At 43.0% G+C, this 14635-nt stretch overlaps 1 protein-coding gene and 1 non-coding gene across 2 annotated transcripts in view; one reads left to right on the forward strand and one right to left on the reverse strand.

Moving 5' to 3' along the window:
- Positions 1-14635, reverse strand: part of LOC135094581 (protein gooseberry-neuro-like) — a 50849-nt gene that overhangs the window by 33019 nt on the left and 3195 nt on the right. The window contains exons 2-3 of the mRNA XM_063994833.1: positions 12410-12513; positions 519-546 (exon numbers count right to left, since the gene is read on the reverse strand). The gene's annotated coding sequence lies outside the window, so the exon portion shown is untranslated. The remainder of the gene's footprint in view (positions 1-518; positions 547-12409; positions 12514-14635) is intronic.
- Trnay-gua (transfer RNA tyrosine (anticodon GUA)) lies at positions 12770-12860 on the forward strand. Its single transcript is given in 2 exon segments — positions 12770-12806; positions 12825-12860. It is a non-coding gene; the product is annotated as a tRNA-Tyr (tRNA).

Consider the following 14635-nt stretch of genomic DNA (forward strand, 5'->3'; position numbering starts at 1 on the left):
AGAGAAAGAAAACGTGTAATCAAAATAGATGAAAGGAAAAGAGGCAGAGAATATGAAAAGACGAAAAAAAAGAAAAAAGAAAAAAGAAAACACGCTATCATCTATCGAATTACACTTCCAACACCTTCACAATCATCCCTTCCTCCTCCTCCTCCTCCTCCTCCTCTTGCTCCTCATCTTCCTCTTCCTCCTGCCCCGCGACCACCAGCACGGAGGCGAGGCGAGACTCATTCACCAGCCTTTCAATAATGCTTGTGGGACATTAGGCTCGCTCCATTAGACACCTTTTTATTAACACACTAATCCCTCTGAGCCAGACTGACAGCCGCCGACATTGACACGGGGCTGAGAGAGGCAGGCAGGGAGGGAGGGACGAAGGTGAGGGAGGAGAATTGAGGAACACAAGGGGAGGGGGAGGACAGAGGGCAAGGTGTCAGGGCGTGGGTGGCCATAATGAAGGTGGAGAGAGGAACAAACAAGGGTGAGGGGAAGTGAGGGAAGGAGGCTGAGAGGATCACCTTAAGCCGGGCAGCGCAGGGAGGAGTGCTGGAAGAGACAAAGTTAGCTATCAGTAGAGCATTGTGGTCAGGTATCCTTCACGAACAAAAGGTAAATTAAGGAGAAAAATACGTGCATTTAGGTTTAACCAAAAATACTGATTGACAATAGTACACAAGGAAGGAATGCTGAAAGAGAGACAAAGTTAGCGATAGGCAAATGGATAAATTTTCTTAGTTCCTATACGTAAATTCGATTAGTCCATTAACCCTTTCACTGGTAGGCAAATTTTCTCCTTCAATGCCTATAACTTTCTGGATACTATTTTTTTTTACTACAAAAGATACAAAGGCAGTGATCTATAAAATGCAGAGGTGGCAGTGGCTTCAATAACCCCCAGCGACAAATCAAAGAAAACAAGCAGTAAGGTTTGTCTAAAAATGCTGGTCACTTCCATACGAACAGCGATGGAAAGGGCTAAAGTTTGACCAGAAATACTGACTGATTGTGGATTATCTCCTGTCTGTTCATTATCGCTCCTATGTGGGTTACTCAGCGGTTGTTCACTGCGTGTCTGGCTGTTTGGGCGGGTGTTTGCGCCAAGCAGGAAGAAGGAACACACAGAAAGAACAAAATATGCAAGGATTTATCTGTTTTTTTTTTTTTAGGAATAACGGAAAATTCTTAAGTTCTCTCTCTCTCTCTCTCTCTCTCTCTCTCTCTCTCTCTCTCCTCTCTCTCTCTCTCTCTCTCTCTCTCTCTCTCTCTCTCTCTCTCTCTCTCTCTCGACTATAATTTAATGGTTAAGGGAGTTTTGCTTTTTTTATTGCTATTATTTGTTGGAATTTTATGTATTGCTTTATTATACATTTAGAAAAGGATAGTGTTTGATGAAGGACTGTCTCTCTCTCTCTCTCTCTCTCTCTCTCTCTCTCTCTCTCTCTCTCTCTCTCTCTCTCTCTCTCTCTGTCTCTCTCTCTCTCTCCCTAGGGGCACACCTCCCCGCCACCCAGACCTCCCCTGTTGTGGCTGCCGTCAGAGGAGTGACTGAGGGTCGGGGTCCTGTCGCCTAATGACCCCAATAAACCCACGCCCGCGCCCACCAATCACTGTATTTTGACCTCTCATGGGGCGGCGGGGTGAGTGGAGGCATGAAGTGATACATTAACGTTGTAGCAGCCATAAATAAATAAATAAATGAATAATTGTGGTAACATGTACACTGTAGAAGTTATATAATGTATTGTTATATTGCAGTAGGCACGTTTATTCTTCTGTTTTATTATTATTATTATTAGAGTGTGTGTGTGTGTGTGTGTGTGTGTGGCAGTTCAGCTTTGGTCTGTTGTCACGATCGTCAACACACACACACACACACACACACACACACACACACACACACACACACACACACACCAGATAATAATGATGATGATAATAATAATAATAATAATAATAATAATAATAATAATAATAATAATAATAATAATAATAATAATAATAATAATAATAACAAGCCAATCAGCTCAGGGTCGTGATCACTCGTCCTGTCGTCTGCATCAATTACTCCCCGCGCCCTAATGACCACCACGAGGAGGAGGAGAAGGAGGAGATACAAGACCACACCTGGAGGCACATTCTCCCTCCTTTCCTCTTCCTCCTCCTTCTCCTCCTCCTCCTCCTCCTCCTCCTCCTCCTCCCGCTCCTCCTCCTCCTCCTCCTCCTCTTCTCACTTCCCAAAAATAAATCATGTGATATATTCATCTCCATTAATTGAATCGTTCGACCTTAAGCTCTTCTAAATACACCTCACATCCACTCTAATTATCCCCCCTTCTCTCTCTCTCTCTCTCTCTCTCTCTCTCTCTCTCTCTCTCTCTCTCTCTCTCTCTCTCTCTCTCTCCTCTCTCTCTCTCTCTCTCTCTCTCTCTTTAAGTTGGTATTTCTCGTAATTTTTCTTTATTTCTGTGTTTCTTTTCGTTTCCTTCATCAACAGCTTAGTTTACTCATCTACTCTTGTTATTATTTCTGCTGCTACAATTTCTGACCAATATTCTTCGTTTTTATCTATATTTATTTGTTTCTTTTATCTTATCCATTAACATTTCTTGCCTTTGTGTTTCATAGTTTTCTTTTTTTTTTTTTTTTGGGGGGGTTATTTTCTTTCTCTTCACCTCTCTCTTCGTCTCTTTCCTCCCTTTTTCTCTGTACTCCTTCATCAACACTCTGCCTTCCTCTCTCCTTCTCTATCATTCTCCTCTCCATTTCTCCTCCATTTTACTCTTCTTCTTCCATCCCTACCATTCCTCTCGCCCTCTCCTTACTCCTTTCTCCTACTCTTCATCCAATATTCTCCCTTCTTCCCTCCTTCCCCACCATTCTTCTCCTCTCCCTTCCTCTTTCCTTCCACGTATTTCCCTCCTCCTTCCTCCCACTCTTTAGTAATATTTCTTCCTTCCTCCTACTCTCTTACTCTCTCCTTCCTACCATTCTCCTCCTCTTCCTCCTACTCTTCTTCCTTCTCCTCTCTTCCTTCGCACTTTCTTCACCTCTCTATACTCTTCTACAATCAACACTATCTCTTTCCTTCCTTCCCTATTAAACTCCTCTCCTTTCCTTCCTTTCACTTCTTCCTTCCCTTCTACTCCCCTCCCTCCTTCCACCCCCTCCCCCTCCCCAGCAGACGGCTCCTCCCCCCCTCATCAGGATCATTTAGGCGGCCCTCAAGCCACTCAGAGCCTCAGGTGAACACAGGTATTAACACCTCTGCCCCCGGCTCCTCTGTGGGCCGCGGCGGGGCTGGGGGGTGCCGGGCGGGTGGTCTGGCCTGCGCCGCCCCGCCCCGCCTCGCCTCTCCTCGCCTCGCCTCACCCAGCCAGCCACATCCCAACACTTGCTCTCACCCATGTCATCCAAAGAAAACGGTGACGGTGTGGATGAGTGGAGTGGGTGAGAGAGAGAGAGAGAGAGAGAGAGAGAGAGAGAGAGAGAGAGAGAGAGAGAGAGAGAGAGAGAGAGAGATGAAATCCACTTGCGTAAATTTAAATACAAAAAAATAAATAAATAAACAAAAAATAACAGAAAAATTAACTGGAAGAACGTCCTGATGAGAGAGAGAGAGAGAGAGAGAGAGAGAGAGAGAGAGAGAGAGAGAGAGAGAGAGAGAGAGAGAGAGAGAGAGAGACGGGTGGCAGGTAGTCCAAGATCAAAGGAGCCGCCGTCACCTACTCTTCATACCCTCCCTCTCCTTCTCTCTCTCTCTCCCTCTCTCCCTCTCCCTCTCCCTCTCTCTCTCTCTCTCTCTCTCTCTCTCTCTCTCTCTCTCTCCCTCTCCCTCTCCCTCTCTCCCTCCCTCCTGGGCCACCCACATCCAGGCGTCGCATGTTGCTGTCGGAAAGTTTATACGATGCTCGAAAAATTAATCACAACCTTTTTATGATAAGGGTTTTTTTTTTGACAGCACGTTTATGATTAGGTGTTATTATTATTATTATTATTATTATTATTATTATTATTATTATTATTATTATTATTGTTATTATTATTATTGTTATTATTATTATTATTATTATCATTGTTACTCTTGTTGTTGGTGGTGTTGTTGTTGTCGTTGTGTTCGTAATTTAATTAGTGCAGGCAGAAAAATAAATAGTTTAAACAATCATAACAATTAAAAATAATGTGTTGGAATTAATGCAAGTACACACACACACACACACACACACACACACACACACACACACACACACACACACACACACACACACACACACACACACACACACACACATTGTTGACTGTTACTCCTCCTCCTCCTCCTCCTCCTCCTCCTCCTCCTCCTCCACCACCACCACCTCCTCAGGCTGACATAATTAAGAAGGCCTATTATTAATGCCTAGCCTAATGAGAGCATAATTTTAGCCACCTAATTGCATCTCACGTCAACTCTAGTTTATTCATCTCCTCCTCCTCCCCCCTCCTCCTCCTCCTCCTCCTCCTCCTCCTCCTCCTCCTCCTCCTCCTCTCCTTCCTTTTCATCTTACTCCTATCCCAACATCTATTCCATTTTCTCTTTCACAACACGGGTAACTGAGGTAAAGGAGAACATTACTAATGAGAAGGAAAGTAAAAGAGAAAGGAAAAGTGAAGGGAAAGATTTGCAGTAATGTCTTGTATTTAGAATGCTGTGAATAGGCAGACAGATGTAAAGACAGGCATATAGATAGATTTGCTGATTGAATGGCGCTACACTAATAAAGTTATATTATGCGGTGCTAGAGAAATAGATTGAAAGGAAAACCAACGGCACCAGATATCCACAGCGATTTCCATTTGATATTTGAATCGAAGAATATATATTTTTTTTTTTTTACTCATTATTCAGCATGATTCTTTGTAATGTAATTATTTTCATTTAGTAATTTGATCGGAGAAGTTACGTTTTATTTATTTTGTTTCTTTTTAATCATTATTCAGTATGATTCTCAAAAGTTTAAAAAAGTACGATTTTTTTTTCCACTGTTTACTGGCACCCGGTACATAAATAAATCATAAGAAATTAAGATCATAGAAATTTCTAAGCGTGATGATTTATATGATCATTTTCTTCCTTAGACTTTAAACACCTCAGTTCAATATCCACCACACACTTTTCCTGCTGCTGCCCCTCCCCTCCCCCGCTTTCTCCCTCTCTCCCTCCCTGCCTCCTTCCCTCCCCACCCCCTCTCTCTCTCTCTCTCTCTCTCTCTCTCTCTCTCTCTCTCTCTCTCTCTCTCTCTCTCTCTCTCATCAAAGGCATTGATAACATGGACTGCAGTAAATATTTCACGATAGACTCTTCAAATTACACGCGAGGAAACGGTTGCAGAATTATTGGGAAATCCTTCAAGTCTCATGAATCTTTTTTTTTTTTCCCACCATAATAAATCTATGGAATGGGTTTCCTCGAGAAGTGATAGACTGCAACACCGTAGAGACTTTTAAACGCCGTCTTGACAAATATTTTGCCTGCAATCCGAGGCTAACAGCGTTTGTTTGTTAGTGATTAACTTCCTTGCCTTCAGGAAATGCGGGCACCTCATTTCATCTATTTTCTTTCTTTCCCATAAAATTTCCTGCGGGTTTTTCCTTCTCTAATCCCATAAGGTATTTCTTTTCGACCTCTTTTCCTGTACGGTTTATGCCGGAGGGAGTGGAGGGTGGGGAGAGAGCCTTCTACTTTCCTGTTCTTTTCTTCTACTATCACCTTAGTAGTCCTAAGTCAGGTCACCTCGTGAGGACCGCAAGGTCTGTTGTGGCCTGTTTTTTCTATGTAACTCTCTCTCTCTCTCTCTCTCTCTCTCTCTCTCTCTCTCTCTCTCTCTCTCTCTCTCTCTCTCTCTCTCTCTCTCTCTCATGAACCAGGTGAAGTACACGATAACTATCAAGCCAGCCAAACACCCAGCATTCAGCAGGTCCTTACCGCCGATTAGTCTCACAAGATTGGATTGGATTCTTAATTAGTAATTTCATCGTCATATCTCTTACAGGCTCTAGTGGAACTTATTTAGGTTTTCAAGATGCTTTTTGCATGATTCTGTTGATAATTTAACCAAGATTCTACACCATTAATTAAAAGAACACTCATGAAAACACGACTATAGAGAATACTATGTTAATTATTTGCTAAACAAGAAGAGTATGTTATTTTGGGAGATTGTACCACAAACAGTAAGTTTTTAAAAGATATAGATGATTGTGAGAAGGATTTACCAGCATTAGAAGTGTCAACAAGGATTCTGTATCATCAACAGAAAGAACACTCATGAGAACTCAGCTTATTATCTTTGTTGGATTTGAAACCAGTCCTGATGAGGGAAAACGTTATGAACACGTCCCGTACACTGGGAGTACCTCGAGGCACCGGCTGTGCGAAGCGGAGGTCGTGAGTGACGCGTGGCGGGAGGCGTGCAGTGGTCAGGGGAAGACAATGCGTGGAAGTCTACGTGTATTGCTTTTCATATATCGGTCTTCCCCTCCGTTTGCTCCACTGCTACAACTGCTACTAATACTTCTCAGGTTGTGTCTCGTTTCTATACGGGGTCGCTGCTTTGGATGAGTCTTGTCCGTGTGGTTCTGTGTATGGTTCTGCTTCATCTATTCCTTTCTTGTATCCTTCTTCACGCAGTCGCTTCACTTCTTTCTCGGTCTTCCTCTCTTTCTTCTCCCGTGTACTGTAATTCAATTGTCATTGCCTGCTTTCCAGCGTGGTCCTCTTCCCTCCTCAAGATGTGGCAACAACTGCTACTACAGGACTTTTAAATACCTCTGTTACCACGTCAAAAATATTCTCCCACTCTACTCCTTCCCTCCACCCACCCAACCCTTTAATTTCCTTCTCCTCTCAGTTCATCCTAACCCTCTCAGCCCTTTACAATAAAAAAAAAACTATCAACTACTATTACTATTAGACTTGATGATGATGATGATAATAATACAAATCAAGAACAACAACAATAACGACAATAATACAACTAATGAAATTATACATTCTTTCTTTTTTATCTGTTTACCTATTCATAATAATATTTTTTTTATATCATTAGTTTAATTCTTTACTTCTCATGATATGGTGCAGTCCGTCTCTGATTTCTCGTAACAAATACACACACACACACACACACACACACACACACACACACACACACAATGAACGATATATTTATGTAAAAGCAATACAGTTACCCATTTTTTTTATTTGTCTTTCATCAGATGACGCTTTTTGCAGTTAATTCATATTTTTCTCCTCTCCAGTTGGTCCACGCGGTACAAAACGCTTCCCGTCACGCCAGCACACTGAGGCCACCACGCTGACCATGCTCTGTCTGACGGCGATGACACGCACAAGGCAAACCTCTTTCACTTCTGGTCCAGACAACACTGAGTTCCCCCCTGATGTTGTCCACACACTGAACACTGTGAACACCAAAGGCAGCGGGGAACTCATTTGCCTGGGCTCTGCGGCAGGCTTCTTACACACGCACCTTGTGATTGTTGATGTGAGTGAGGGAGCGAGTGATTTAAAAGGAAGTGTGAGGCGCCGCGATGTCGTGGTCATATGGCACATGCGAATGAGGAATTTTTTTTTTTTTTCAGTCATGTACCCAGTTAGAAACATAAGTAAGGTAAGCTGCAAGAAGCCGTCAGACCTACACGTGGCAGTCCCTGTACCAAACATACCTACTTATTTCCACCTATCATCCTCATCCATAAATCTGGCTAATCTTCTTTTGAAGCTCTCTAATGACTCAGACATGAATATCTCTTAAATTCCTGAAACATTTTTCTCCGTAATCATTAACGTGATTTCAGAAATATTAATGAATAATAATTAATCCGATGAATACGAAACATTTCCTCCCAAGATGGAGCTGAAAAAAAAAAAAAGGAATATTTATGAAGGGTTTGTTCCTTGATGGCCGCAAAGCCCTAAACATGACACGGGCGGGGTGTTGCCGCCACGCCTACACTTTATTGACGGGGATAAAACTTGCCTTTTTTAATAATCTTTTTATATAGATGTCCGACTGTCTCATCACAGGGATGGACGTCTTCGTGTATGGCGGTGCGCGGCTCTGCTTCATCCCGGTGACTTCATTGTGCTCACAGATATCCTCCGAGTCCCTCCCTTCTATCACGTCCTGACGCCTCTCCCTGTCTGGTGTGCAGGCCGCAGAGCCTCGCCGCTGAGGGTTGTGACCGAGTATTGAGATGTACCGCTGGGTGTATCGGTGACGCCTCCGCCCTGTGCGGCGTCTCACTCGCAAATTTATTTAAGATGACAAGCCGTCGCGAAATACAGCCAAGCCTTCTCAAGCCGATTTCTAACACAATCGTAATTTCCAGATGAAACCTTATGAGGCCGTTGCTGCAGTAGGACATCAAAACTACCGGCTAAAGTGAATGTTACCCACAAATGAATGATCTCGCCCAACACACCAGCATAATACACTCTTTGTTTAATAGACGAAAGATTAACCAACCAATGACAGCCTCCCTGGTATGGGATACAGTGCTGAAGGTGCACAAGTCAACACCACATCGGTAAGTTAAAACCAGGGCCACATGCCGCGTGTGTGTGACGAAGTGACGAAGACCAGTATTCTGAAACGCTTTGTTCTCTCATCACGACTATTTTCAAAGGCCAGAGATGATAAGTCTGTTTCTCAAGAGTGTTTCTCCTGTCAGTAACGTAGAAATATTGTTAATGTGTCACTAAAACAGTAACAACACCTTTAAGAAATCCGTGTTACTTCAAGTAGAACCTAATGAAAGTACTGGAAGTGCGGGCAGAAGTGTTTCAGCACATGGACTTAAAACACGTGACCTTCCCCCTGTGTGCCTGCAGCCAGGAGGAAGCGGAGATACGCACGTAAAAAGGCGAACAAAGGTGAACGGACTTAACACTTCAATCTCCATTTCTCTCTTCGGAAAACACAGGTAATGATATGTTGCCTCTTTACGAGCTGAGAGAGAGAGAGAGAGAGAGAGAGAGAGAGAGAGAGAGAGAGAGAGAGAGAGAATTACAGAGCATGGAAGAGCAAACACCCAATGATTTGTTCAACGCGGAGTGGTCTGGCGGCGCTAAGCTTTGAGCAAGATCGAGCTTCTGAAGCCTTGACCACAGTGTGTATGGGGCGTATTGCTGTCTTCTTTCCCGTCTTCCCTCCTTCCCTCCTTCCCTCCTTCCTTCTTCTCCTCCTTTTCCTTTTAATTCTTCATTTTCTTTCTTTGTTTCTTTCTTTCCTGCCTTTTTTCCTTCTTTCTCTAACTCCTTTTCCCTCTTATTACTCATCTTCTTTCTTTCCTTCTCTCTTTCCTACCATACTTCCTTCTCTTCCTCCTTTTTTCTTCTTTCTCTTCTATTTTCTTTCTGTCTTTTTGTTTTCGTTTTCCTATCTTCCCTCATTTCTTCATTTCTCTTCCTCCTCTTCCTCCTCCTCCTCCTCCTCCTCCTCTTCTTTTTTTTCTTTTTTCCTCTTCTTTCTTTATTTCTTTCTGTCTTTTTCTTCCTTCCTTCAGTTCTTTCGCCTCCTCCTCCTCCTCCTCCTCCTCCTCCTCCTACTCCTCCTCCTTCTTCTTTCTTTCCTGCCTTCCTTCCTTACTTCCTTTCTTCTCTTTTATTTTTATTTTTATTTTTTCTTTCTTTCTCTATCATCAGGGTCAGGGGGTTGGCTTCCAGTGCGAAACCATCTCTCCCCGCAGTACTATGTTGCATGATCAGAGCGTTACCCAGCCCAGCCTAGCCCAGCCCAGCCTCACCTATGCATACTCGCTACCTAACACGGCCTCCACCTCAGTAACCTTTCTACAGCAGGTGTTATCAGACTCCTTTTAATCGGTTACGTATCACATTTCCTTCTCATAGTATTGTGTTGTATGATGCAAAAGTGTTATCCAGTCCAGCCCAGCCCAGCCCAGCCAAGCCATACTCAGCTGACACACACAGACCATTCAGCTTCCAGTCCATCATTCCCTGGTCACAGTAAACACATATTGGATAACACACAGCTGCATCCCGGAAGTGTCACGGTTGGTGCCTCTCTAAACACCTAACCACCACACTCACACACAGACACACACACACGTGATTCCTTTATTTATTTATTTATTTTTTTTAAGTGAAAGTGGGGTGAAGAGAAAACAAGGGTGTACAGATAGGAATAAAAAGAAATGGGAGAAATGAAGAAGGTCAATAATAGATACAAGATGGTGTGCTCGCTACTGAAATGTGATGCCTTAAGTTGGGTGAGGTTAAGGTTAGACTAAGGTTAGGTGGACGAGTATGTAATAAGATGCCTTCTAACGCTTAATTGATGCACCTATCGTCTCTCTCTCTCTCTCTCTCTCTCTCTCTCTCTCTCTCTCTCTCTAATTACCACTTGTGTAGTTTGAGCAATAACACCTTTCTCTCCTTTCCTTTTCACTCCTTCCCCCTCACCAAGCACCATCAACCTCCATCACTTCTTTGCGCAACACCACCACCACCACCACCACTTTCCTCTGCCCTGCTCGTAAAGAAGTAATTAGCCACCCAGGTACTCTAAGGGCCTTCCTGTCAAGATTAGCAAGGGTGACTGGCCAACAGTGACTCGGGGCTTGCCTACGGGCGGTGAGTGACGGGCGGTGGGAGGGGAGAGTATGAATGCTGGTGCTGGGGTTTCAGAAGTAGGGAAGGTTAGGAGGTGTGGGGGTTAACAGGAGGTGGTGGTGTGGGGGTTAGGAGGTGTGGAGATAGGTGTGGGAAGGTAGGTGGTGGTGCGTGGCTGGTTAGGAGGTGGTGCGGGGGTTAGGTGGTGGTGTGGTGGTGTGAGGGTCTAGGAGGAGGAGGAGGAGGAGGTGTGAAAGGAAGTAATAATAATGGTCATGACTTCTGTATTACAACTAATGATATATGCTGCTGCTGCTGCTGCTACTACTACTACTACTACTACTACTACTACTACTACTACTGCTACTACTACTGCTGCTGCTGCTGTTACAACTAATAATAATAGTAATAATAGTAATTCTCTCTCTCTCTCTCTCTCTCTCTCTCTCTCTCTCTCTCTCTCTCTCTCTCTCTCTCTCTCTCTCTCTCTCCGTAATTAATGATCAAAATGAAATAAGAGATTACAACTTTTCTTTCCCACTCCATTATCTCCTTTCCTTTCTCTCTATTTCTTCTACTCCACTAGAAGTCTTGTATTTCCTCCTTTATCACATCACATTTCTCTTAAGTTTCCCTTCCACTTCCTTTTTATCATTCTTACGACCTTTCTTTCCTCTCATCTCCCTCTCCTTCTCGTTCTTATACCCATCGTCCCTTCCCCCATCCATCTTTCCTTCCCTCCTTTCTCATCATTCCTCTCCTCGTTTTTCTTATATCCTTCCTTCCCTCCCTTCTCACCTCTCCCTCTCCCTCTCCCTCCTCTCCCTACACACACAAGCAATCAGTCACACAGTTTCCGCCAGGTAAGTTTTGTGTGTCGACTTTTCCTCCAGGTTCCAATATCACCCTCCCTTCCTCCCTCTCCTCTTCTTCTTTGCCTCCCTCCCTCCCTCTCCTCTTCTTCCTTCCCTCCCTCCCTCCATGTACTTCTCTTCTTCCTTCCTTGCCTCCCTCCCTCCCTATACTTCTCTTCTTCCTTCCCTCCCTCCCTCATTGTTCTTCTCTTCTTCCTTGCTTCCATCCCTCCCTCCCTCTCTCCCTTTCCTTATCTTCTTCCTTACCTCCTTGTCTCCCTCTCTCCCTTCTTCCCAACCTTTCCCTGTGCTAACGAAGTGTACTAACTACAAAAAATACACAACAACAACAACAACAACAATAATAATAATAATAATAATAATAATAATAATAACGAAAATAGGTCAAAAATAAAATCTGATAAAATAAATGTTCACAAACACATTTTGGTTCGTAAACTTTGCAACAATTGATTAACTAACATACTAAATCATTCACACTTATAAGCATTACAGATTCTTTATCTCTAAGATACATGTGGCCATTTGGGGTTAAAATTCGGATGGGGAATGATACACAAGCACTCAGTCACTAGCCAGATTGTTAGTGCTGAGTCAATAGGGGTTTGAAAGCTTACAATAATTTGCGGATAGGAAAGATCGGTGTTTTAGGCCCGCATTCTGAAACACTGATCTTTCCCCATAACTATTTTCAAAGATCAAAGAGATGCTTAGCCGGGTTCTCAAGAGAGTTTCTCCAGTTAATAATATAGAAATCTTGTTAATGCGTCATTAGAATCGTAAAAACAGCCTTAAAAACCCGTGTAACTTCAGTTATATATTCTTTTGAAAGCAGTTTGGATGCAACGCAGAACACAATGTTAATAAGGTAAACTAGGTGTCTAATGTTAACTGTTACTCAGCTCACCTGCAAACACTTGGCAGGAAGCACTCGTGCCTTCTCAGGGAAGTGGTGGGGGTGACGGGCAGGCCTACAGTGCGGCTCAGATGCCCTCTCTCTTCTTAACACACCTTGAAAGTGAAAAAGAGTGTGTAAACATATCAACAGAAACATATAAATACTCCTTTATGCACCTCACACAAAGAGAGCAGCAACACAACACAGAGCGCCCATCCCTCACCCACACACAGATAGGAGTGGTAAGTACTTACATACACCCATATCTAACTACACATACACTGGCTTGTCTCAAAATTAAAATAACAAATTAACATTTTACAGCAAGAGTGTTTAGTGTGTTCATATGTCTTCCTTTCGCCATGCAAGCCTTCGATAGCTCAGTTGGTAGAGCGGTGGACTGTAGTTGGCAACCGTAACAGAAATCCATAGGTCACTGGTTCGAATCCGGTTCGAAGGATATAGTTTTTAATCTACCATCCAAAAAATCGATCTTCATTTCAAACCAGTTACTACAGCAAGTTGATTTTCTATAGAGAAATGTATTTCTGGACACAACTGTATTGTAGACAAGGACGGCAAGATACGATGTTGTAAAAACAAAACAGAGCGGCACACAGAAAAATGAGAGCACGGGAATACACATGTAAGTCCATAACATGCAGTAGTTTTCTTCTCAGTGCAGCAGAAACTAAACAACCAGTGTGGCTGTACTTATCTAAATGGCTGATGTGAAAACCAACCCTTCCTGTGTGACGGTATTATGTTTTATTAGGCGTTTCAGAAAGGGAAGAGAAAATGCCAGCAGGACTCGTTGCAGCTCACTTTCCGTGGCTGTCCACCTCGTACGTCCACCTCACATCTCCCTGAGGTCATTCACCGGCCATGTCCCGCCACATTCTGTCATGCAGAAAGTTAGCTCATTCATTTAAATTAATCATGAGTAATATTGCAGTTTACAGCCATGCAGTCATTTCAGATTCGTCGCCTATACTTTGCAACACGTCAACTCACGATCAGAGTGAGAACAACATCCAAGCCTATGTCAAGGCTGGAAAATCTCACCAAATCAGTACTACCTACCTTCTTTCCTTCACGAGAAAAACAAAAATTATCTTGACAACTTTTCTTTTTTCTATTTATTTACCTTACTTGTTATAACTGTTGTTGCTGTTTTTTGAGAAGTAGGGATATGCGCTGATGCAGCACTGATATGCGCTGGACAGCCGAGGTCAAACAGTGCTTTAGTACAGCATGCTGCAAGGTAACGGTGCCGAGCCAAGGCACTGTGTGCGGGGATCGAACCCGTAACATTTTGGCTGCGTTTAATTATGTTGAAGTAAAGACTGAGGCCACCATTGTAGCCTCTTATCACGTGGCACTCAGCACACATTTCCTTCACACTATCCGGAAAAAAAAAAATATATATATATATATATATATATATATATATATATATATATATATATATATATATATATATATATATATATATATATATATATATATATATATTAACTAAGATATACACAACCATAAACAACCCGAGCGTATACGTACTGTGTATTTATTCCCTTATCATACGAATACATGCACTTTCAGGTTCACATATTGCAGGAAAGGAAAGCAATTACCTTTTATTGAAGAAGAAACGCACTAAATTCGCAGTACCTTCTCTTCAAGCATTTTCTGTTACCACACTCACTTGAACACCCCTAGAAGCGTGACGTCGTAGAGAAGCGCACCTCTATCTTTAAAAACTTCCTTAAGACATAAACGTGTTGCAGTTCACAGCCGCCGTGTTGCGCCCGCGACGCCGTAAAGCAGAAGGCGCGACTTTACGAGGGACGTGGGGGCGTGCGGGCGTGAGGGAAGCGGTGGCAGCACGAATGCATTGCAGAGAACTGCTTCCTGAGGTGGGTGGTGGGTCAAGTTTCACACAAATAACTCTCTCTCTCTCTCTCTCTCTCTCTCTCTCTCTCTCTCTCTCTCTCTCTCTCTCTCTCTCTCTCTCTCTCTCTCTCTCTCTCCCAAATGACACTAAGGAGTCCATTTTTAAATATATGAGAAAAAAAAATATGAAGAAAAAAAGTGTACTACATGACTTCCTCGAACTTATGCACAGGTAACTGCCACACATTAATCACCAAGAAATGCTGCAGTATCTCCAGTAAAACGTGAAATTACAGAAAATAAGGTCGGGATCATTAACAGAAAATGTATTAATGGGTAACT

This window comes from Scylla paramamosain, chromosome 3 (assembly GCF_035594125.1).
Source record: "Scylla paramamosain isolate STU-SP2022 chromosome 3, ASM3559412v1, whole genome shotgun sequence".
In the NCBI taxonomy this organism is placed as follows: Eukaryota; Metazoa; Arthropoda; class Malacostraca; order Decapoda; family Portunidae; genus Scylla; species Scylla paramamosain.